The 25875-nt window shown below is 45.0% G+C and overlaps 1 protein-coding gene and 1 pseudogene across 6 annotated transcripts in view; one reads left to right on the top strand and one right to left on the bottom strand.

The window, feature by feature from the left end:
- Positions 1–25875, bottom strand: part of TET3 (tet methylcytosine dioxygenase 3) — a 105727-nt gene that overhangs the window by 56325 nt on the left and 23527 nt on the right. The window lies entirely within an intron of this gene.
- Positions 7228–7326, top strand: LOC113603332 (uncharacterized; annotated as a pseudogene).

Genomic DNA, 25875 nt, shown 5'->3' with positions numbered 1-25875 from the left:
GAGGTGAAAGACTAGCTGATGATACACGCAAAGTGATCATTTGGCAACTTCAATTTTTTTTTAACGTCTATTTTTGAGGGAGAGAGTGAGACAGCACAAGTGGGGGCAGGGGGAGACAGACACACAGACACACACACACACAGAATCCAAAACAGGTTCCAGGCTCTTGAGCTGTCAGCACAGAGCCAAACATGGGGCCTGAACTCATGAACTGCAAGACCATGACCTGAACCAAAGTCAGACACTTAACCGACTGAGCCACCCAGGCACCCCATGATTTGGCGGTTTCAAAAGGTCTTATAACTCGGGATTTTTTCCAACTTCTTTACTACAATCCACAGTAAGAAATGCATCTTACAACATGACCCATTATGCACTTACATATATGACAAGTTGGACAGATATTTCCCCCTACTAGACACACAAATGCCTCCCTCCCTCTCTCTTTCTGGCAGGTTGCAACCTTGTAAATTGATTTTATAGTCCACTAGTGGGTTGCAAGCCATAGCTGGACACATACACAGCCATAACCTGACTGGAGCAGGACCCACAGCACAGGTACTGACAGCCCCACTCTGCCCACCCAGTCCCTTCCTGACCTAGGATTTCCCTTGGGGCTACCCCTGAAGGGGCACAGAGCAGAGCAAGCCAGGCAGTTCAAAACCATAGAGGAACCCTTTGGGTTCTAACGAAGATAAATTCATGAAAGTCTTTAAACATCTGAAGTCTGTCAGTACACTGTTTCGAGTGACTTTAAGCTTTAGAGAAGTGAACTTAGGCTCAACTTAGGCAAGACTTAAAATTTTTTTTTAACATTTATATATTTTTGAGAGAGAGCGAGAGAGCGAGAGAGAGAGAGAGAGAGAACGCAAGCAGGGAAGGGAGCAGAGACACAGAATCTGAAGCAGGCTCTAGGCTCTGAACTGTCAGCACAGAGCCCAACACTGGGATCAAATCCACCAGCTGGGAGATCATGACCTGAGCTGAAGTCTGAGGCTTAAACAACTGAGCCACCCAGGTGCCCCTAGGGAAGACTTTTAAAACTTAGAGATGCTAATGCACTGAATCTTGTCCCCCCTAACAACCAGGAGGCAGCAAGTCCTTATCAATGGAGACTTGAAAAAGGAACAAGACAGTTATCAGGCGATTACTGGCAGAGAGGCAGGACAATGCTGGAGGGTGGATGCTAGTTGAGGCCGTTCCAAAATCTCAGTTCAGAAATACCCCAGCTCTAAACCCTTCCAAGCTCTCTCTCTCAATCCTTGCTCCCCTCTGGGCTCCAGCAAGTGCCACTCCAAGGATGTTCCTCAGTGTCTGCTTTTTGTCTGGACCTCTCAACCAACCTCCAGCTGGCTCCAACCTCTGAGACGTGTTACAAGCCGAGAGAGAGCCAGCTTGTCTCAAACAGAACTGAACTCCTCTCCCCACCTACAACAGCCCCTTTTCCAATTTCCTATTCTTGCCGGCATGCTTACGCTCGCCAATGTTCCTAACCCCAACGTCACCCGTGTTCTTCCAGTGTGCCTGGTCACCAGACCCAAACAATTCTAAGTGAGAACACCTCTCTGTTCTATCTCCTCCCTCCCCATTCCTGCCCCAATTTGAGCCTTGGTGTGTGTGCACACTTCCGAATTGTCAACCTGCCAGTGTCCCCTTTAAGCAACTCTATGTGCCCCCACCCCCCACCTCAGCCACTATCTCTGTTGCTGATGATGTCTCACCTTCCCTCAAGACTCCCAGCACACTCTCAGGCCCAGCCACTATGCTGTGAGGTAGCCCAGACCACATGCAAAGGGTACCTGCAGGTGTCTGAGCTGACATTCTGAGAAGTCCCAGCCAATAGCTGCATCACCTGCCAAATGTGTGAGTAAAGGAATCCTTCAAGGATTTGAGCCCAGGGGTCAAGTTACCTCCAAGTTTTGAGCCTCCCCAGCTGAGGCCCTAAAAACATCAAGGGCCAGAGCCAAGCTTCCCATGCCATATCCTCCCTGACTTCTGAATCCAAGGGCTCCATGAGCATAATAAAATGATTACTTTATGCCACTAAATTTTGGGGTGGCATTAAAAACCAGACTGTATTTCAGGAACATTAAGACGTTTATAAGTGAAAAAAGACAGACTATAAACAAATGCCCCAAAGCACATGAGTGCTGTGAAAATAGTGTGGAACCCAGGGTGGGGGGTCACTTCTATCTGGGCGGGTGAACAGGGGAGTCAGGAAAAGTCTCACTTTGAGGGCACCTGGCTGGCAAAACTACTCTGCAAAGCTATTCCTGTCCCAAATTTACAGATGAAGAAACTGAGGCTCAGGGAGTTTAAGGAACTTGTTCATGATGCATAAGTAACAGGAAATAAAGCCAGAATTTAGAATCAGGTCCACCTGTCTCCATGCTTCCTCCTTGGAGGTGTTCAAGTGGGAAGCCATGGCAGACAGGCTGTGGAGGATTCAGACACCGTTGGGAGAATTAATTGTATGCTCATCACCATCTCTCCCAGCCCTGTGGTCCTTGATCTCGAGGTCATGAGTTTTGAGCCCCAAGTTGGGCATAGAGATTACTTAAAAAAAAAAAAAAAAAAAAAGATCTCAACTCAAAGTAACCTTGGGGATAGGCAGGTATTTTGGAGGAGGGGGAGGAGAAGGAATTCCTGGAGGAGGGAGAAGCATATGCAAAAGCACAGATTCCTGAGAAGGCCTGCAGGCCCAGGGAAAGGTTAAGCTGGGGAGCACTGCTTGAGCACGAAGTGTGGTGAGGACAGGCCTGTGGCTCACTGCAGAACTGATTTACCTTTTAGGAGGGGCAACCAAATGTCCCCGGGGAACTCAGACTGTAGGCTACAAGGCCGGCGGCCTAAAGACCAGTTAGGAGACGACACCAGGGTAAGGGCCTGAACTGAGTAAGGCAGCAGCAGGGAGATGAAGATGAACGACAGTGATGGGAAGAAATGATTAAATGTAGGGGCAAGAAACGGAACTAAGCGCCCCTGATGAAGTCCTTCTTCACCAGTCCTGCCCACCACAGGGTATGAACCAGACCCCACAGTCACCATGCACAGCCACCTTCTGTTGGGGGATCTCTTCCTGGGAGTATGACCAAGTACACTGCAAGCTCCTGCACTAAAGCTTCCATCACAACTTCAGAACCTGGCAGAGTACTCAGTAGATGTTCAGAAAGATCTGCTGCTTCTTCCTCCCAGGAGCTGGCAGCTAGTAGCCTTGAAAAGAGGGTCTGTGAAGCTCTGGGCAGAGCCGGCGGCGGCTCCTCTACTGGGCACCTGGCAACAATGTTCACACTATAGACGCCCGTGAAGCTGCCAGTGCCGTCAGGAATACCTTGTCATAAGTGACTTAGGAACCTGATAACTCATCTTGGAACAGCCTGCCCCAACTCTGCCCTCCATAGAAAGGCCCACCACAAGTGGGCCCCTTCTTATGGCCTCTTTCCAGGTATAAAACCTCGCCTTGGCCTCCACATACCTACCTTATGTGGAGGTAGGGATCCACATACCCTACCTTACCCAGTCCATTCCCTGCCTCACAGTGTGACTAGCAAGGCTCTGACCCATCCCAAGCTCAGCCTTGTCCAAGCTGGGGGTGCCCCTCAATGGGGGGACAACAGGGGCTTGTTACTACAAGACAGACTAAATCCCCTTCTCAGATCCAAGAAGAGTCTTAATCCCTCACCCCACTTCATGAAGACTTGCCAAGTGCATCCAGCATTGCCAGCCCATCCTCATGATTCTAACCCTGAGGGGACCCAGGTCTCCCTCCAGTGGTCTAGGAACCTCTATTGGGATTGGTCCCTGTACCCTGCCTAGTCGGGATTCCCAAGATTCCTCCCACCTCCCCCTTTACAGCCAACTCCTTCTGCTCCCAATTCCCCATAGCTGGTCCCCCAGACATCTGCAGGTATTCAACAACAGCCCACCCTCCCCACCTGAGGGGCTCCAGAGAAGTATGAAACCACATCCCCAAACATCTCATTTTGTCTAGAACACAGGGAGAGCGGCAGAAAAATACTACATTTTTCCAAGTCTTTTCTGACTCTCAGACTATCAATACACTGAAACCAAATCAGCAATCCCCTATCAAAGGAAACAGAAGGAAGGAAGGAAGATAAAGACTACCATCTTGAGAGATCAAAGTCCTCGTTGACCATACCATCTCAGGGCCTCTAGGAAAGGAGGAGTCATAAGAGGCACAGAGTCCAGAGGGTTTTCTGCTGGCCATCAGCACTTACACACCATGTTAGAAGAAACCTGTCTGGGAATGTGTATCCAGCCAGGATGAAAAAGTCTGCAGTCAAAAAGGCCAGTGGCTGGGAGGTAGGGCCGGTCTAGGGTGCATCCTCTACGGTGGAATCTCCAAGAACGAATTCTCGTGGGATTCCAAGACAGTGGTGGCCACTCCCCACCCAGCTGGCCAGTAGACCCCACCCAGCACTTTCCCGCCTCTGCCAGCAGCTCAGCTCCTCTGCCCTCCAGCAGCTGTTCAGGGGGTTGGACTTCCCAGCTCCGCCCTTTCCCCTAGTCCTAGAGGTCGGCAGCCAAGCCCTTCCTCCCCTCCCCCAATGTCTCATTGCACAGGGGCTGTATTTATGGCACGCTCCGTCTAGAGGTGATCAATTATTCATCTCTTAAGAGGATTCTCCCCTCCCGGGATTTACTGATGAAACAAATCTGTGAGTGGGAAAGGAGACTTTCAGGGGAGCCCTTTCAGGGGATGTGCGTGCGTGTGTGTGTGTGTACACTGGCTAGCTCGGTCCCATGTCTGCACTCTCCACACCAAGCTCTCTGCAAACAGCAAATCTCGGGAGTTATGTCTAACTTCTGGAGACTGTCACGTATTGGCAAAGGGTGTTCCTGTATGAGGTGGGGGGAGGCAGTGGCTCTTGTGGTTAGTATGTACATATCAATAAAACACTTTAAAATCTAATTTTTTTTTTCCTACTACAAATTGGATACAGATGCAGCAGATCTCTCAATGGCTGGGATGATGCTTGGGAAAAAGCTGAATTAGACTTGATGACCTCAGACCTAATTCCCTGAGCTCACCATATCTGGCAGAAGCACAGGCTGTCACTGTTCATGCCCTCTGCCCCAACAGTAATCAATGTGGTTTCAGGGAAGAAAGGAAGAGAAACTAGGAAAAGCCTAAGGACTCTGATGGAACACTTTTAGACGGGCTGAGCATCATGCTAATCACTACCCCCTCACTTATTTCCTCCAATCATCATAAACTGCTACAAGATAGAGATGTACCTCCACAGATGAGGACCCTGAACACAGAGAGGCTAAGTAACTTTCGCAAGATCACAAAGCAATCCAGAAGAGCACAGCGATTTTTAACCATTAAGTATTCCTAATCTCGCTTCAGGAAATGTAAACAAAATAAGACAATTAAAGAAACAAAAAAGTTACATGTGCCAAAGATTTCCCCTGAAGCATTAATGGTAAAAAATTACAAATACCTTAAGTGTCCCAACAATAGGGGATTGGTTTTAAAGTGCTTTGTTAGTTCTTCTTCACAAAAAGAAAATGGGGAATAAACATATGAAAAAAAAATACTCGACTCCATTAGTAACCAGAGAAATACAAAATAAGACCGCTGTGAGACTCCATTTTATATTCTCTATATAGCATTTAGTTTCAGCTTAATTCTGCTGGTATACACTAGAGAAAAATCATCAATGTCCAATCATTCCTAGTCTCACCGGCTATTTTTTTTTTTAATATTTTGTCTTTTAAGTAGTGTTTTTTTAGTGTTTATTTTTGAGACAGCGAGCGAGAGAGTGAGCGAGTGGGCGTAGGGCAGAGAGAGAGGGAGACACAGAATCCGAAAGCAGGCTCCAGGCTTTGAGCTGTCAGCACAGAGCCTGACGCAGGGCTCGAACTCATGAACCGCAAGATCATGACCTGAGCCGAAGCGGGACAGATGTTTAACCGACGGAGCCACCCAGGTGCCCTTCACTGGCTATTTCTGAAATAAGTACTGGTACAATGTCCATAGAATATGTTGTTATTTCTTTTATGAATACTTGTCTTAGGCCTTTTCTTCCACATGGCAACCTTTCTTTGGAAAATAAAGTACATAAATATTCATTCTTTCATCCTAATTGTTATTCTGTACATATATTAGCATGCCTCTTTAGTTTACTTAGGGTAGGACAGGATGCTAAGATATCACTTGAAGTACAATCTTGGTTAATTGGAATCTAGCTTACTCTTATTTTAATAACTTTATTTTAATAAAATGAACAAGATCTCAAAATGAAGAAAAAAAAGACTGCTTAATTCATATTTTGCCCTCACCAGTTACTAGCTGTGTGAACTTCCACAAGTTAGTTAACCTGTGTCTCATTCCTTTATCTGTAAATCTGGGGTTAAAAGTTAACCTCTCTGTGCCTTTGTTTCCTCATCTGTATATCAGGGGTTAATAACAGTACCTAACCTCACAAGGTTGTCATGATTAAACAAATTAACACGTGAAGAACACTTACTATAGTACCAGGTACCTAGTAAGTCCCATGAAAGGGTACTTTTGTTTCACACGAAGTGCTGGTGGGGTTTAGCAGGAATTTTTTTTCTCACACACCACTAGTAGAGGGCAAAACAGAAGGACCATTTTGGAAAGGTTTGTGGTGTTTCTTTTAATGTTAAACATACCCATACCCCATCATCTTGCAATTCCACTCCCAGAGAAACTCTGCACACATGCATCAGGGGATGTGTACTCAAGGGCTCATTGCAGCATTACTCATAAAAACCAAATTGTGGAAATACTTTTAACTGCCCACCAACCAGAGGGACAAAAGAATATTATACAGCAGTGCAAACAAATGAACCACAGGAACACAAACAAATCTCAGAAACTACACTGAGTTACAAAAAAAAAAAAAAAAAGTAAGCCTCGGAAGACTATATATAGACTACCAATTCTACAAAGCTCAAACAAAAAAATAAAATTAAATGTATAAGATTTAATAAAATGTATGTAATTAAAACTTGTTTTTAAAGCAAGAGAATGATAAACACAAAATTCAAGGGATTGGTAACCTCGGTAAAGAAGGGGTACAGGGCTAGGGGAAACACCCAGGTGGTTTCAGTGATGTTGGCAATGTTCTAGTTTTTATCTTGGGTAGGTACTTCACATGTGTGCATTATCATGCTTTATCTGTTTAACGTACGTAAAACACTAGGTCAAGTATGTTTCAAATAATATGTAAGAGTGCTCGCTTTGGTAGCACATACTAAAATTGGATACAGAGAAGATGAACATGGTCCCTACCCAAGGATGACACCCAAATAATACGTAAGAACAATTATAATACATACTACTTCATCAGTACACGTATAACTGCTTAAAACGATTAAAAAAAAAAATAAGAACGTTTTGGGGTGCCTGGGTGGCTCAGTCGGTTAAGGGACCGGTTCTCGCTTTCCGCTCAGGTCATGATCTCAGAGTTCCTAAGTTCCAGGGCCAGGATGTCCAAACAGCCTAGTTTGCTCGGGGCTATGCTACAAGTGCAGAGCCTGCTTGGGATTCTCTTTCTCCCTCTCTCTCTGCTCCTGCCCAGCTCACGCTTGCATGCTCTTTCTCTCAAAATAAATAAGCAAACGTTAAAAAAAAAAAAAAAAGAACATTTTTATAAAAACACAGGGAAATGTCTGAAATGAAAAAAGAAACTCAAGAATGTACTTGTACTCATAAATAGATGCTTCCTGAGGGTTTTTATGACGGGGAAGTGTTTATACACTATTTGAAGTGGAAAAACGAAACAAGATTCAAAATATTGCCCAATTTAAGAATTCAGTTCTGTCCACGATGCACGCTTGTGCACACACACAAAACACCAAGGGAAAATACGCAGAAATGTTAACAATGCTCATCGCATGGTAGTATAGAATGGGAATATTTTCTTGTTCATAGTCCCCATAATTCATTTGAAGCATCAGATTTTTATTTACGGGGAAAGTGTTAGAATAGAGTAGGTACAACACACCTGAAACCTCACACACACTACGCTTGAACAAAGACTGGAAGGGAGCTTCAGGGAGAGGAATTTGTGGATGAAGTTTCTTCTTGCTATTTCTGTTGCTACGGAGTTGTTTGTATTACCCATCTCCCCAACACACACGCGCGCGCGCGCGCACACAAACACACACACACACACACACAGGGAGGGAGGGAGGGAGGGGAGGGGAGGGGAGGGAGAAAGTAGGAAAAATCCTACAAGATGAGCGCACTCTGAAGGGGAAAACTGGGTGTGGGTGAGGTGGGGTGAGGAGCCTGAAGTTCCCCGCCCATCAAAAGTTCTCTGTAGCTCGCTGTGCTCCCACCAAGGTCCAAGGTAAAGCCCCACCACGCAGCGCCCGCACGGAAGCCTCCTCCCCCAGCAGCGCCATCCTCAGCCGGAGCGACCCGGCAGCTGGCGGGGTGCGTGCTGGGTGGGGGCGGGGAGCCCAGTCCAGGCGCCGCCCCCTGATCTGTGGCCAACGCGGCCAGCTCTCCCGACGGAAGCCCCTGCCTCGAGCAGCCGGTGGCGGCCCGGCCAGGGGCCAGCGGGGAGGAAATCGAGCCGACCACATCTGAGGCCTGGCGAAAGGCGCAGCAGCTGCCTCCGAAGCCGCCAGCGCACGAGAACCAGGGCAGGACGAAGAGGCGGCTCCTTGGCCAGACAGCAAAACACACACACACATAAACACACACACACGCACGCATACACGCACACGCACGCACGCGCCCCTCCAGCAGCCGCTGGGGCCATCGGCCAAGCCACGCAGTGCACGTCCAGACAAGCCCCCATCAACCCCCAGCGAGGCTGGGCACTCCCACAGCTCCACCCACCCGACTGCCCATACCCGGTTCTCACCACCCACCTCCCACCCCCAAGTCTAAACGTGGAGGAAATGAGAAAGCAAACCCGCCATCGCCACAGTCTGATGAGCACCAACCCTGACCAACAGCCCCATGCACTTTCCCTAAAGGTACCCCAAAGCGTACAAAACCTACTGGCCCTTCAGGTGTACCAAAGGACAAGGCTGATGATGAGAGCAGCTAACACTTTTGAATGCCTCGTGCGAAACCGTGGATTAAGCAAGTACTTTCATGTCCAAATGTAACCTTTTCAAGTCTTCCAACAACCCAACATCCATTTTAGTGGATAAGCAAATAAATAAGGCACAGTTAAGGAACATACTCCAAGGCTCAACGCTGGTGCGAGGAAAGCCCAATCTAACAGCGGAGGGAAGTGTGCATGCCCCTGGCCAAGCTTCTCATCTATTGAGAACGAGCTCCCTTATGTGCAGGAGAGTCTCGCAATCCATGGATTTCAGCCTCCCTCGGACCCCTGTCAAGTGAGTTTGCCCCCAGTCATTCCTTTCTCAAGGACTCAAGAGGCCTTACATTTTTTCATTCAACAACAACAGAAACTTTAAGCCACCACCCAAAAATCTGGAGGAAAAGTAGATTTTGGCAGAGGGGCCTCCAGCCATCAGTCATAAGACTGACTTCCCATGGTTGGCTAGGAAATGGAAAGGGGTGGGGGTGGCACTGCCACTTAGAAAAGCCTGGTGATGGGAAATTAGGGAATGCAGCTAAATTCTATTTATCCTAAATCCCTGGGGGAAAAAAATCCCTCAACATATCTCAGTATAAAGTCTCATTTATACTACTTCTTTTTGGTTTCAATGGTAAAAATAAGCAAATAGGTAGATAGGTAAGTAGGCAGATACATGTATCAAAGGCAATAAAGATCCTGCCATCTCGCTCCTAGGAATTCAGGTTTATAAATTTGCACTTCAAAAAATGTTCTCTACACATTAGTGAAAATTGAAAACTCTGGATGAGGGGAACAGTTTGGTACATAACACAATTCAATGGAATATTATACAGTCATCAAAAACCATAAAGTATGAACACGAAGGAAATGCTAAAATGGACAGTAAAAATAGAGTACCACACTATATGAAGGTTATTACTACAACTATGTAAAACCATGCAGAAAAATGACAAAAGAGGGAAGACAGTCTTTTTAAAAAGCAGAAACAGCTAGAGTGTCCCCACAGAATAATAAAATTTCACCTACTGATGCCATCAGCACATCATAACAATCACAGCTGTCATACATGCATACATATGTATTAATTCACATATCCTTCCAACAAATGTGTGTTGAGTACTTACAACATGAATGCTACTTTTAGGCACTGGGGACGCAGCAGTGAATGAGCAGTCTCTGCCTCATGAACAGAGACTTTTTAGATGTTTGGATTTGTCTTAGATCTCATTCAAAGGGAAGTTCCTTTAGGACAGACCCGTACCACTATCTCTAAAATGTGTATGGCAGCATTAATCTACGGTATGCACTCTGTGGCTTTGAATAGATGATGAAAGCATTGAAAACTGATACTAATTATGAGTTTATCTCTGAATGAAGCTGCCCTTTGTGCGGTTGCTGTTAGAATATCACAGCCACTCTAAAACTCATTACAGAGCCAAGGAAAACTCTGGTGGATGACCCAAAAGAATAAAGAGAGGTTCTAAAAATAGAATGATAAGAAAGGTAAAGAAGAGGTTCAACAGAAGATGCCGAGGGAGGTGGAAGAACAGGAGTTTCTGTCCCTGAAAAGTGGAAAGTAAGTAAAAACTAGGAGCTCCCATTTCCCAGAGACAACTACAGTTTATATCTGGTGCCTTTTTTTCCTATGCAACATGTACTTCGTTTATAAAATTGGGATCACTGGGGGCGCCTCGGTGGCTCAGTCGGTTAAGCGGCCGACTTCGGCTCAGGTCATGATCTCGTGGTCCATGAGTTCGAGCCACGTGTCGGGCTCTGTGCTGACTGCTCAGAGCCTGGAGCCTGTTTCAGATTCTGTGTCTCCCTCTCTCTGACCCTCCCCCGTTCATGGTCTGTCTCTATCTCAAAAATAAATAAATGTTAAAAAAAATTAAAAAATAAAAATTAAAAAAAATAAAATAAAATTAGGATCACTGAATATATTCGGGGTTTTTAAATGTTTTTTAATTTTGGTTTTAAATAAATTCGGGGTTTCTTCCCTTACTGTATCATAGGTATTTTCATAGTGTCAACTCTTCTTCAAGAGTTTCACTGCGGACAGCTGCACTGCCTTCCCTGGCACGTTTGTGGGGTACACACACACACACGGTATACGTATATAGAACACACGCAGGGCATACATATAACCCCTCAAGTGAATGCCGAGGTTCCCTTGTGTTTTTGTTGCATTCCCATGGCACAGACTGACTACGGGGGTAGTTTCTTTCCTTATCCTCCTGCCTCTGTTTGGGGTTGTGATTCCTCTGAGGACAGGAATGGACAGTTGGCACAAGTCAGGGCTCTGGTCAGCTGAACGGGTAGACGCTACCAGCCCCAAAGGCTGTAGGTAACAACCCTGGCAACAAGTAGGATTTAACTCACGTTAGTACAAGCGTTTCATCTCATTTCAGTGACAGTTCACTAGTTATGTCTCTGATCTGCCTTTGGGGAGGAATATTACACAGCCATAAAAAGGAATGATGTCCTGGTACATGGTACAACATAGATGAACCTTGAAAATATCACATTAAGTGAAAGAAGTCAGACACGAAAGGCCACATACTGTATGACTGCATTTACATGAAACGTCCAGATTAGGCAAATCCATAGAGACAAAAAGACTAGTGGTTGCTGGAGAACAAGGATGAGGTAAATGCTATTGAGTAGTTTCTTTCTGAGGTGATGGGAATGTTCTGAAAGAGAAGTGATGGTTGCACAACTCTCAATATACTCAAAACCACTGAATTATACACCTTACATGGTATGTGAATTGAATCGCAATAAAACTGTAATTAAAAAAAAATCTTTTCAAGAAAACCTACATCTCCATTTCTGTAAGAAGCTTCAGGACAAAAGCAGAAACAACGTGCTCAAGAGAGGATGGCTGAGCTGGTGAGCCCACTGCAAAGGTGAAGGGTAAGGGACAGAGGAATGTCAGGAACCTTAATGGAAACTCTTCTTTGTAACTCTTTCACAAGGATCTGACACTTCCTTTATTTCCCCATTGGGTCACAGTGAAAGTGAAAACAAGGGAGGTCTTAACTCGGGGTGAGTGCTGGTGGTCAGGAGGGGGAGACCACCTTCCACTCCACCACCACACTTAGAAAGGAAAAGCTCTTCAGCACAGCAGGGGCATGGTACCTCCTATGAGGCGCAGAAAGCAGGCTGGTGTGGCCACGAGCTGTGTGCTGAGAAAGAAAGAGATGGCCACTGAAGATGCATAGGAAGGGCCCCCAAAACCAAGAATCACTGACATAAACTCCACTGATCAGCTGAGCAGTCTTAGGCAACAGTCATGACATATAGGTTGGTTCAAAAGGTCCTTACTGAAGAAGGAGGAAAACAAGAATGAGAAGAAGAAGAAAAATTGGGAAAGGGTATCTGCAAGAGGTTGAGTAAAATTAAAGCAAATAAGACAGAGAATATATATTAAGCAATCAGCATGCCCTTAAAAAGTGTAATGCAAACCATTTTGTTGAAAAAACGAATCATGTTTTTAATATCCACAATATAAGAGGGTACTGCTACTGCCAGATAACCCTGCAGTCAACTACCTGCTAAGTGTTCCCCCTGTCATGTGAATGACTGCTCTAGAACCTCCCCGTGAGGAGCTGGGGCAGGTGAGCAGGTGACTTACATCCTCAGGCCCAGCTTCAAGACATATCCCGAGCTCCCACTTCAGCTGGAGATGAACAAGTCCTAGCCACCAACCCCAAAACTGCCAGGGGAGGGAGATTAAAAATCACATCCCCAACCCGAGGGTGTCACTCCTCAGAAAGCAGCTGCCGTGCCCCACCCAAGGCCATAATCCTTGCTACACAGCTTGTTCTCAAGGGAAGGGCTGGACCAGTTTTAAAGTCCCTCTGTCTCCCCAGCTATGGCCTTGATCTCTGGCCAACACCGAATCAGCTAGGAAAGGGGTGGGGGTGGGGCGCTGTGGCCTGGCACTACAAAGACAGAGGGGCAAAGCCAAAGGCAGAAGGCGGCAGGTGGCTGATGATAAAGACCTAGCAGCAAGGTATTCACCTGGAGCTGGGGGGCATGTGAGCAGGACAGCACTTCAGCAGAGATACCAGCTGGCCAGCCCCGCTTTTCTAAGATTGTCTTACATAGCCCTGGATAAGTCATTTTATCTCTAGGCCTCAAATTCCTCATCTGCTTTTAAAAAATTCTTTATAAATGTCAGGAAAATCTAAGGATCTGCTCTAGATTGAAGGAGACAAAGAAACCTGAGCACACAGAATATGTGTGACCTGGGTTTGTTTTTTTTTTTCCTACAAAAGGTTGTGACAATGGGGAAAATGTGAACAAAGCCTATAGATTAGTTTATTAATGTTAGTGTTCGTAAAGTCTGTAGATCAGGTCTGTAACAGTAGTGTATCTATGTTAATTTCCTGAGTTTGATCATGGCGCTGCAGTTTTTTATGTGATTTTAGAAAATTCACATTCGGGACACCTGGCTGGATCATTCAGTAGAACATGTGACTGTTGATCTTGAGGTTGTAAATTCAAGCCCCGTGTTGGGTGTGGAGATTACTTAAAAAATAAAATCTAAAAAAAAAAAAAAAGAAGAAGAAGAAGGGGCACCTGGGTGGCTTAGTTGGTTAAGAATCAGATTCTTGATTTCAGCTCAGGTCATTATCTAATGGTTTGTGAGTTCGAGCCCCACACTGGGCTCTGCACTGAGGGCAAGGAGCCTGCTTGGGATTCTTGGGATTCTCGGTCTCCCTCTGTCTCTGCCCCTCCCCCGCCTGCATGTGTGCTCTAGCTCTCAAAAATAAATAAATAAACATTAAAAAAGAAAATCCACACTCAAGTAGTTAGAAGTGAAAGGCATCATGTCTGCTACTTACTTTCAAATGGTTCAAATAAAAATTACGGAGAAAAAGAAAACAAAGCAAATGTAGTAAAATGTTAACATTTGGAAATCTGAGTGAAGAGAATTCTTTGTACATCCTTGCAACTCTTCTGAAACTCTGAAAGTATGCCAAAATTAAAATAGTTTTTAAAAGAATTATGTTACTAGATGATTGCTAAGACTCTTCTAGTTTCTGTAAAAAGGTAACATTCTCCACATTTTACAGACAAGGAACAGGAAACAGGAAGAGGTCAGCTCCTCAGCAGCAGGAGGGCTCTACAACTAGGGTCTCTGACTCAAGTCCTCCCTCCACCCAACCCCCAGATCTTCCTACCAGCAAAGGACAATGAGCCCCAGACACCACCTCAGATACTGGACAAGAACCTCAGAGCATAAGGCAATTAAGAAAGGGGCCACCTGGACAATGTCCGGGAGGCTGTCAAGAGAAGCAGAAAGCTTCGGAAAACAGACCACCCTGCTCTCCTCCCAAGATCCCTGCCCTCCACATGCACAGGGCACAGACAGTTCCTCTCATGCACACCCCACAGGCTAACCACAGGCTTCAGCAACACGAGTGCACAAACTCCACCAGAACACAGCCTGGACAGGCAAGCACGGCAGCCCTCAGCCCCTCTGACGGAAATAACACAACATCTGGAAATCCTGTCAGTCTCCTAAATAAATCTAGGGTCAAGGGGGAAAAAAGAAATAAAAATCACAATTACATTGATTTACTATTTATGCTACCTGTATGGGTCATGGTAAGTATGTACATTAACTATCATTAGTATATAAACTGATATGGGTATAAAAATAGAGTGGTTTCTGTGGAAAAAAGTCACAACTGCAGATGTGAAGATTAATGTCAATGAAAACAACTATTAACAGGGAAAAATTCTATATCCTTCTAAAACTGCTTCTATAAATAACTTTTGGTAAATATGAAGGAAATAAGTTAAGGCTCAATCCAAGAAGTTAGAAAATAAAAACTTTAAAAATGTAGGAAAGGAGCACCTGGCTGGCTCAGTCAGAGGAACATGCTGCTTTTGATCTCAGGGTCGTGAGTTTGAGCCCCATGTGGGATGTAGAGATTACTTAAATAGAACTTTAAAAAAATAAAAATAAATAAAAATGTAGGAAAAAGGAATCAGTAGACAGAAATAGTTGATTAGAAAACAAAATGTAGTAGTATTTATAAATGGAATCTAAGAGATGGCTCTCCAAAAGGCCAATAAAATAAACAAACTTCTGGTAAAGCGATCATTTGAAAAATAAAAATATAAATAAACAGGGCTGAGTTGCCTGGGTGGCTCAGTCGGTTAAGCATCTGACTTTGGCTCAGTTCATGATCTCACGGTCCGTGGGTTCAAGCCCCGCACTGGGCTCTGTGCTGACATCTCAGAGCCTGAAGCCTGCTTGGGATTCTGTGTGTGTGTGTGTGTGTGTCTCTCACTCTGACCCTCTGCTGCTTGTGCTCTCTTTCTCTCTCAAAAATAAATAACATCAAAAAAATTTTTTTTAAATATATATAGGGGTGCCTGGTTGACTCAGTCGGTTAAGCGTTGGACTTTGGCTCAGATTATCATCTCACAAGCCCCACGTCGGGCTCCATGCTGACAGCTCAAAGCCTGGAGCCTGCTTCAGATTCTGTGCCACCTTCTCTCTCTGCCCCTCCCCTAGCTCATGCGCGCGCTCCCTCTCTCTCTCTCTCTCTCTCTCCCCAAAATAAACAAACATTAAAAAACATTTTTTAAAATATATATATAAACAATGTTGGAAATGTGAAAAGGAATATAACTATTATCAGTAAATAAGACATGAAATGCATTACTAAAAGCTTTGAAAATATTAATGAAAGGACAATTTTCTAAGAGGTAGAAATATTGAAAGTATCAATCACCAGACAAGTAGAAATGTATCAGAGAACTACCTCCCCCCAAAAGGGCACCACGCCCAGTAGTTATTACATTATTTTTCTAGCTCATAAAAATGGTGATCTCTTTTATTCTTTCATTTAATTCTCCCAGATCCCTATGAGGTAAGCACTATCTCTCTGTTTCACAGAAAAGGAATCCAAGGGCTCAGAGAGGCTAAAGCATTGTCTCTAAGTCACTGAGCCACACGTGGCTAACCTGGGACTCAGTCCCACAGCCTGACATTTCTGGGGTAAAGCCCAGAAAATTCTGTGTTCCAAAATGCTCAAGCACCTCTGTGATCAGCCAGGGTTAGAAACTTCTGGGCCCTTGCTACTTCGAGTGTGGTCCAACAAATAGCAGCATCAACCCCACCTGAAAGCTTGTTAGAAATGCAGAATCTCCTCTCTCTCTGGCCCCTCTCCCTCCCCCACTCAGAAAGAAAGAGAAAGAAAGAGGAAGGAAGGAAGGAAGGCAGGGAGGGAGGGAGGGAGGGAGGAAGGAAGGGGAAAGGAAGGGGAAAGGAAGGGGAAAGGAAGGGGAAAGGAAGGGGAAAGGAAAGGAAAGGAAAGAAAAAAGAAAGAAATACAGAATCTCAGGCCCCACCCCAGACCTGCTGCATTGGAAAATGCATTGTAAAGAGATTCCCAGGTGATCTGGATGAACATTAAAATGTGAGAAGCACTGGTCTGTCCTATATCCACCTGCCCAATCTCCTTCAATTCCTTTTAAAATCTGCAAAAACAGTGCCTGTTCTGTGTAGCACAACCAAAAATATCAGTCAATAAGTCAACTGACAAACAACCGGAACTAGATTTGGTCGTATAACCATGTACCAAAAAAGTGTGACAAAATAAAACATTAAAAAATTAAAAGAAATGTCTAACATTTATCAAGGTCTGATAAAGACTTAATGCCACTAATATATGAAACTCTTACCCATAACAACACACCAAAAAATGGGCAAAAGAAATAAAAATATATTCACATAGAAGTGCCAATCCAACTAAACACAGCAATAAGAGATTTCAAATGTTATGCCAATTTTTATACCAATTAAAGAATAAAGGTTTTAAAACAAACATGTATTATTTTGTTGATAATCAGGGGGAAAATCAATTAAAATTAAAAAAAAACATATATATGATTGTTCTAGAAACACCAAAATATTAATAGGAATGCTAAGTGGTAAAATTATAGATGTTTCATTTTCTCCATTTGTTTATCTGAACTTCCTAGTTTTTCTGCAATGAATCTGTATTCTTTGTAACAGACAACAACAAAAACGTTTTACCTATTTCCTAGAGCCTGACCTTATTCTGAAATTTAACAGCTTTTACACTTAGTCTCTTGGCTTTTCATGAGCCTTTGAACAATATTTGGCCTTTTCACAAATCAGTCTTACAGGCATGTCCTCTCAATCATCAAGTGCTGGAACCCCAAATAAACAGAGCCTTTTTACATTACTCTGCACCCTGGCAATACTCCAACCCCAGTGGGCACCGGAATCGCCTGTAGGAAGCCGGCTACAGATGCAGACCCCCAGGTCCTACCCTTAGAGATCAACCCTGTGTGTCCACAGAGGGGATATGGACACAGGTGGTACCCCAACTACCTTTTGAGAAGCCCCCCAGCCTGCCAACAACCCTATGGGAGGGTAAGTGCAAAAAAGGGGAAAGTCTCAACTGGTTTAGAAATTGGGTGAACCGAGGGTCTTACAGGTTGTCAGGCAACTGGGTTCTCTTTCCACCCCTCCCCCTGCCATGTGCGCACACAGGCTTGACCAGTCAACAGTCAGTGCTTCTGCTCTTTAAAGAGGGCAACAAGTGGGCAGGGGTAGGAAAAGCCTTCTCCAACAGGTGAGCTGAAGCCCTGAGGAGCCCTGCGTCTCAGCCTCCCTGCCAGAATGCGCTCTGCTCCAGGAGAAGGCATTTGGAACGGCTCCACGGGTTCACGGAGGTCCATCTGTCAGAGTTTCTGCTCGGCACCCTGAGAAGGCGGCTCCTCCAGAGCTGGCAAAGATGCAACCTGGCTGCCACGAGGGACCCTGGGACCTGGCATGGCACTGGCGGGGCCCGTGATGACCTCCTGCAGCCCTGGGGCTGCTCCCCTGCCCTAGGTAGGCAGTAGGAGAGGGAGTAAGGCACGGGTGGGGTGGGGGCTCAGGGAAGTACATCCCCTCCCTCCTGGACCTCTTGGGCATCCCTTGGTTCCACTGTTTCCCAGGGGACTCTGGCAGAAGAGCCAGAGAAAGCGCTGCTCTCAGCTATGCCGCCTGAACATGAGAGAGGAGAATGAGCACAGACCACTGGCTAAATGCGAACCGTTCACTGCTGCTGCAAACACAACCTGGTGACACACTGAACCAGATGCACCACGGCTGTTACTGAGATTGGGAAGCTCACAGCCCACCTCTAACTGGCGTTTCTTTTACATACACAAGGCGAGTTGAGCCCTCCCCCACCTTCTTTTTAGGCAGGGCCAGAGGCAGGAATCTGACAGCAGCAGGGATTCCCACGCCTCCCAGTCTGTAGCCTGATGCCCCAGGGAAGGAGGTTCGCAGGTCCCGGTGGACACAGCCCTTCCTAGGCAGGCAGGCAGCTCCAACTCCATCCTCGTTCTTGGGGCAGCAGAGACCAGGGACCAGCTCCTATGGCACAAGTGCCATGGGGTCAGGACAGAGGGGCTTGCGCTGGCCAGCTCCATCAAGAGCTAGTGCCTCTCTAGGGGCACCTGAGTGGCTCAGTCAGCTAAGTGTCCGAGTCTTGATTTTGGCTCAGGTCATGATCTCACACTTTGTGCGATCGAGCCCCACAGGGGATCTGCACTGACAGCGCAGAGCCTGCTTGAGATTCTGTCGCTCCCTCTCTCTCTGCACCTCCTCCACTCGAGTGTACTCGCATACACACATGTGTGCTCTCTCTCAAAAATAAATAAACATTAAAAAAAACCTAGCGCCACTCATTCCCCAGTTACAAGTAGAAGCTTAAAATGCAAATGTGGGGGCGCCTGGGTGGCTCAGTCGGTTAAGCGGCCGACTTCGGCTCAGGTCATGATCTCACGGTCCGTGAGTTCGAGCCCCGCGTCGGGCTCTGTGCTGACAGCTCAGAGCCTGGAGCCTGTTTAGGATTCTGTGTCTCCCTCTCTCTGACCCTCCCCCGTTCATGCTCTGTCTCTCTCTGTCTCAAAAATAAAAACAAACGTTTAAAAAAAATGCAAATGTGATGGGAAGGGTTAGCACATTGATAGGCTTTACCTAGAAGATACGTGGTGGAAGTCTTAGACTCTGGAGAACAGTAGGGCAAAGAAGAAAGATGCCAGCTTCCTCAAGAAAGGAGACCAGGGACACAGAAGTGGAGCCAATTTCACAAGTGGTCTTTATAAGCTCCACTTTCAGCCTCCATGAATCTCCATCCCCAAAGAGCAGCCGCAGGTAAGTCTGTGTTTTGTGCTACCTTCAGGTGTCTGGGAACCGAGGAGGCAAGTCTCCCTACTAGTTAGTACTAATGAGAGTTAATGACAAGTGGGCTGTTGGTCTCAGGGTAATTATAAGGTGTGGGTTCACAGGACTCCTCCCTAATGTCTGCCTGTGGGAAAACAGCCCAGGACCTTCTTTTTGCCGTGGGGATCAGGCAGGTGCCCCATCTCTGTTATCCAGCTCACAGCCTCCAGGCTTGCAGCCAGGGCTGCTTTAGATTCTGCTCCTCAGACTGGCCCAGGTTGTCACACTTTGAGGAGGTGAAGCTCATTGCCTCTCTCATCAATTTGGTTCTACAGCCTTCATTAAAAGGATTTACTGCATGCTAGGCTTTGTGCCAGGTACTGGGAAACGAAATCGAGTAAGAAGAGCACCTCACCACAGAAACTCATACGAGGCCCTAAAGTACTGTTGCAGAGGTACCAAGTTCGTGCATGGGGAATGGGGTAATGAGGGAATGAGGGGCTGCTGGCGCCCAGGGAGTGGGAGTGTTAGGGACCGTATCACAGAGCAGGGGACAAAAACCAGAACATTTCCACTATGTAATGTGTAACACAGGGGCACCTGGCTGGCTCAGTTGGAGGAGCATGCGACTCTTGATCTCAGGAATGTGAGTTCAAGCCCCATGCTGGGAGTAGAGATTACTTAACTAAATAAAAAAAATTTTAAGAGTGTAATAGAAAAAGTCTCATTCAGTACAGCAATAACAAGACCTACAACATCCTAGAAATGAACCTAATGAGAAGTGTGTAAGAGCCAAAACTTTAAAACTCGGGTTGACACACAAAAAAGACTAGAATAGATGGAAAGATATACTTCCCATTTCCTGGATACAAAGACTCGTTGTAAAGCTCTCCACTCTCCCCCAAATAACCTATAAATTCCATGTAATTCCAACAGAAAAATCACATTTTTCACAGAACTTGACAAGTTGTTTATAAACTTACTTGGAAAAGGAAATACAAAAGAAAAGCCAAAAAAAAGTGGAAAAAATGAGTTTTGGTTTTTTTTAACCCATCTGTTATATAAAAACTGCAGTAATTAAGACAATAAAATACTGACACAGAATCAGCCAAATACTTCAATGGAACTGAAGAGAGGTCCATGAGTGTGTAAGGTAGAATTATAAACCATTTGGGAAACTGTAAATATTCAATGAATAAACTAGAGATAATAGGCTTTCTGAGAAAAATTCAATCCCTATCTTAAATCATATACAAAAATTAATCTTGAACAAGTGACCAAAAAAACATATGTACAAATAGGTAAATTACCACATCATTTATAATTGCAAAAAAATGGAACTGTACATGTCCATCAATAGGAGTCAATTTAATTACAACAAACCTGTAAAATGAAAGATTCCACAGCCTCTTAAAAGGCTAAAAGAGACATACTGCCATGGAAGGACATCCTTCCATGGTAAAGTAGTAAGCTCAGATACTCATTCTAAAGTCTAGAAAGATATGTATGAATTATTAATAGAGATTACAATAGGATGGAGGAGAAATAGCAATCTTCAGTTTCTAATTTATATACTTTTATATTATTTGAGTTCATTAAATGGGCATATATTACTTTTACCTAAAGTCCAAAAGTTTATTTTCCATTTGGGAAAAAAAAGAAGGAGTAATATTACTACTGGTTTCTAGGTCGAACTCCATTCCTTCTCTATTCCCAGGCCTTTACTGTTCTCCATGGAGTCAAGATAAAGGGTAAGAAAATCTATCCCCCAAGGTGTTGCACAGTCTCCCTTGAGTGTAACCCCTGGGCCAAATCATTTCTCTGCTGGCTTCAACAAGTTCAGGCTGAGGTACAGAGGGCTCCCCACCACACCAGACCCAGCTGGACGTGGAGAGGGAGGTATGCCTTCCCAGTTGGGATCACTATTGCCCTACACCCTGAGCTCTTGGGGGGAATACAGAAATGGAGTTTCAGTGGAGCACTGGAGAGTGTCCTCAAGAGATGCCCACGCTGTTTTTCCTAGCACTATGAATCCCTCTTTTACCCTACTGTCCTCTCCATCCTAGTGCAGTTTTCACAGCCTCAGGACATCAACTGGGCCATATCTTCCAGAAGTGCATGAAAGAGGGACAGAGCAAGACTTGAACCTGCAGCCTAGGCCAGCTCAGCTAGGCCAGGAGTTTGGGTCAAAGTTCTATCTTCCTCCCCGAACACTTCACTGTCCTTAGCTTCTAGCTTCATCTTCTCTGATGCTAATGCAAGAGGCTTTTCTAAATACTACTAAAACTTCTATACGGGCCCAGGATATGCTCTGATCCCAGGCAGTAAGTTCAAATTGGCTTTGCTTAGGTTAAAAAAATGTTTTTTCCTACAGGTCTGGCTGCTAAGCTGGTAAACTATTATTACTAGGTGCCCAGTAATGGAGACAAAGCCCCTGAAAGTAATCAAGTGCATTGTCTGGCCCTGCCATTGTTCCATGTACAGTGATGCTCCCTTGTTGGAAGGAAAGGGAGCCAGGCTGCATCAGGACTTGGTCTTCTCACACTGGGTGTGCCATCAGCATCTCCCCAAGAGCACTAGCACACATGAAATATAAAAACCTGCAGAAAAGGCCAGTAGAACTTAGAGGGAAAAGTCATATTTTTAAATGTGTCTATGATTTAAAAAAAAAAAAAGTAGAAAAAATAGAGCATCTTACAGATCCAGCGGAGAGCCTAAAAAAGCACATACCAAATAAACCTAAGGAAAAGAAGACAACAAAGACCAAAGCAGAAAGTCATCCTTTAGAAAACCAGAAAACATAAGTGACAGATCTATGTGCTTTTAAATTACATACAACACTTACAAAGCTAAGAAAGAAAAGAGAAAATATACAATGTTAGAAATTAAGAAAGCAAAAAAAAAAAATCACACTGAGGGAACTGAAAAGCAACAATTGCATACACATTATGCTATTAAATTTGAAAATATTTCACTTTCATGGAAAACACAAAGTGAACGTTTTATACCAACAGCCATGGCAAGGGGTGGGGGTCACAAAGATGCAAAGACCCACCCTTCAAAAAAGGTACCAGGCTCAGATGGTTTCATCAAATCCTTAAGGAATGAAATTACTATTTAAACTGTATTATTTAAATGGTTCTAGAACACAAAGAGAAAGTTTCACAACCCATTATATGAAGTTGCTATTACTCTAATACCACCATCCGACAATGAAAACACGAAAGGTAAATTATAGGTCAATCTCATTCACAAAAACAAATGCAAAACTCCCACACTGATAAATCAAATCAAACAGCATGCTAAAATAAATACCCCATTACCAAGTATGGATTATTCAAGGAATGTAAAAATTGTGCAATATTAAGAAATGCGTTAACACAATTCATCCTATTAACAGGCAAAGGAGAAATATTTCACCTTCAAACCATGTTCAATATATTTGACGAAATGAAACATCCACTACTAATAGGGGAAAACTTCTTAAAATGGAATGAGAGAGGAGTTGACACAAAGACCTCAAACAATCAGCAATACCACGCTTTATGGGTAACACACTACAGACATTCACATTGGAGTGAAAAGGGAAAAAAAAATCACTAAGGATCACAATGGCCTCTGCTCACTAAATATTTGCCAAATGAATTTAACATGGAAGGACAGTCTTAGGAAAGAGGCAGTAGTCTACTGACAACGGGATCAGCTCTGAAGTCAGACATCTCTGGCCTCAATTTCAGCTCTACCCCCTCGGGAAACCTCAGTCCTCGGTCACACTACTGGCCTGAATCTCAGTTTTCTTATCTGAAAGTTGGAGCTACTACCACCTGCCTCGGAGTTGTCCACAAAACTGTGAAAACTGCCCCATGCACCACACACATGATAAGCACTCAACAGACAGCATTACAGCTAGTTATTAACATAAAGTGAGCAATAATGCAGTAGGACTCCATTTTCATAAACAACACAAAACAAGTAGTTCACTCTTGAACAACTTGAGGTTAGGGGCACTGACCCCCATGCAGCTGAAAATCTGCATATGGCTTCTGACTCCCCAAAAAGTGAACTACTAATAGCCTACTGTGGACAGGAAGCCTTACTGATAACATAAACACTTGATTACCACGTAGTTTATATGTTATATATATGACAAACCATGCACTTATAATAAAGCTGGAGAAAACATTATTACGAAAATCATAAGGAGGGGCCCCGGGTGGCTCAGTCGGTTAAGCATCCGAATTCAGCTCAGGTCATGATCTCATGGTTCATGAGTCTGAGCCTCACATTGGGCTCTGTGCTGACAGCACAGAGGATCCTCTGTCCCCCTCTCGCTGCCCCTCCCCCCACTCATGTGCTCCCTCTCAAAAATAAACATTAAAAAAAAGAAAATCATAAGGAAAACACATTTACAGTACCATGCTGTATTTACTGGGGAAAAAAACATATAAGTCCACATATAAGTGGACCCACACAGTTCAAACCCATCTTGTTCAAGGGTCAAGTATGTGCACAAAGTCTGGAGGAACACTAGTTAACAGTGGTTAACTGGGTTGTGAAATTATGGGCAAATTCCCCTCCTGTCTATTTTCTTTTTTTTTTTTAATTTTTGATGTTTACTTATTTATTTTGAAAGAGACCACACGTGCGCACACATGCCCATGAGTTGGGGAGAAGCAGAGAAAGAGAGGGAGAGAAATTCCAAGCAGGCTCCACGTTCAGTGCAGAGCCTGAGGCAGGGCTTGATCCCATGTCCCATGAGATTATGACCTGGGCCAAAATCAAGGACTGCTTAACCAATTGAACCACCCAGGTGCCCCATGCCTATTTCTATTTTCTAATTTCTCCAAAGAACATGTATTATCTGTAAAACAAAAAAGAGAGAACAAAAAGCCAAACAACGATAACAGATTTTTGGATTTAGCCAAGATTAAGGACTGGCAAGCCTAAAGGCTAAGGTGGAAAAGGAACTAAAGGTGATAGGGGAGTAACACAGGGGAGGGGCTGGCAGGCTTCCTCTGCCCTGGGTCCTATCATCAGGAAACCCGCTTGGTTTCAGGAGCACCCACACAGGCATGGAACGATGCTCCTGGCAGAGGACGAGCTGAAGCCCTCCAGGCCCAAGGCCAGCACACCGTGCTGTACCATGCATATCCTGACCTGACTTTGCGCAACGACACAGAAATTCTGGGTGGTGGGAATGGAGTGAAAGTACTCATTTCTTAAGCCAGATGCTGGTTTTACAGGTGTGTTTACCTTGTGAAAATTCACCAAACTGCATACAGCGTGTACCCTTTCATGTGTATGCTATACTTCAATAAATTTTTTTTTTCATTAAAAACTGAGAGGAGAATACTCTGTTTCTATCATCTGCCACAGAGTCTCCCTCTTAAATTCTGGTTTTAATAAATATGAACTCATGGATCAGTTTCATGGAACAGAACATTTAATCCAGTATTTTGTCTGACATGTCTCGTCTTAATCTTTCCAGACTCCATTGATTACTACTAAAATTAGCAATGAACAAGAAAAAAATTCTGGGGCAGTATGGGAGACACAAGAAAAGCCAAACAGGATGAGGGCAGTGGCTTTCACCCTGGACACACATTTGAATCACCTGAGGAGTCCTGAAAGATGGTGGTGCCTGGGCTCTACTCCACACTAATCACATCAGACTCTCAGGGGCTGGGGTCCAGGCATCGATACTTCCTTTTTTTAAAGTTCCCCTGATGATTCTAATACTCAGTGGTGCTGAGAAACACTAAACTAGTTGAAGCAGAGGGACTGGACACTCTCTCAGCAAGTTTAAGCGTGGTCCCTGTTTGTCCTGGTGGAGGCTATGAGGGGAGTGGGAGCAAGTGTTTAGGGGCTGAAGTGCCCTGGCACCCTCCCAGGTCCTCCTCCACATCCCAGTTCCCCCAGACCTCAGACAAACACCAGTGGGGAACAATGCCCCCATGTGAAGGAGGCAGCTGCTGAAGAGTGGGGGAGGAGCTTCCCAAGGGTTGGACGGTTGGACACAGAACCCTGGGTTCTGGCCCCCAGCCGAGTGTTCAGAGGGCCCTGGACCACTTGCCAGTACAGCCCCAAGACATGTACCACTGCAACCACACAACCCCAGAGCTAAGCCCTAACTACTACCCAGGGTCCAAATGACACCACTGGGAACCCACAGCTGGAAAACAGGAAACCGAGGAAAAATAACAATTAGAAGATAGGCCACAGGGCAGAGGTCAGCATATAGCTCAACCATCACATAGGACCTGGCTCTGGGACAAGTGGCAGGGCCAATGAGGAGGGGATGCCCCAGGGCCAACCTGCCCAGAGTTTCCAACACTAACCTCTGGGGCCCCCATATCACCCTCATGTTGCAAGCACCCTACCTAAATGTGTGAGAGGAACACACGTCTGACCCTAGCAGACAGCTATCTTGGCCCAGCAGACCCACAGCATTTTATAAGTTCCTAGATAAAACCAGGATGTAAGGAGTCCCTGGCCCATACCACACTAAGCAGCCCCCTCAAAGGACCTCTCTTCTCAGTCTAGAACTTAGGGATGAGCTCAAACCACAAAGAGCGAGACCAGGGGTGGGCTGAAGCCATGAACAGT

Source organism: Acinonyx jubatus, chromosome A3, assembly GCF_027475565.1.
Source record: "Acinonyx jubatus isolate Ajub_Pintada_27869175 chromosome A3, VMU_Ajub_asm_v1.0, whole genome shotgun sequence".
Lineage (NCBI taxonomy): Eukaryota > Metazoa > Chordata > Mammalia > Carnivora > Felidae > Acinonyx > Acinonyx jubatus.
This window is presented reverse-complemented; position numbering and strand designations above follow the sequence as displayed.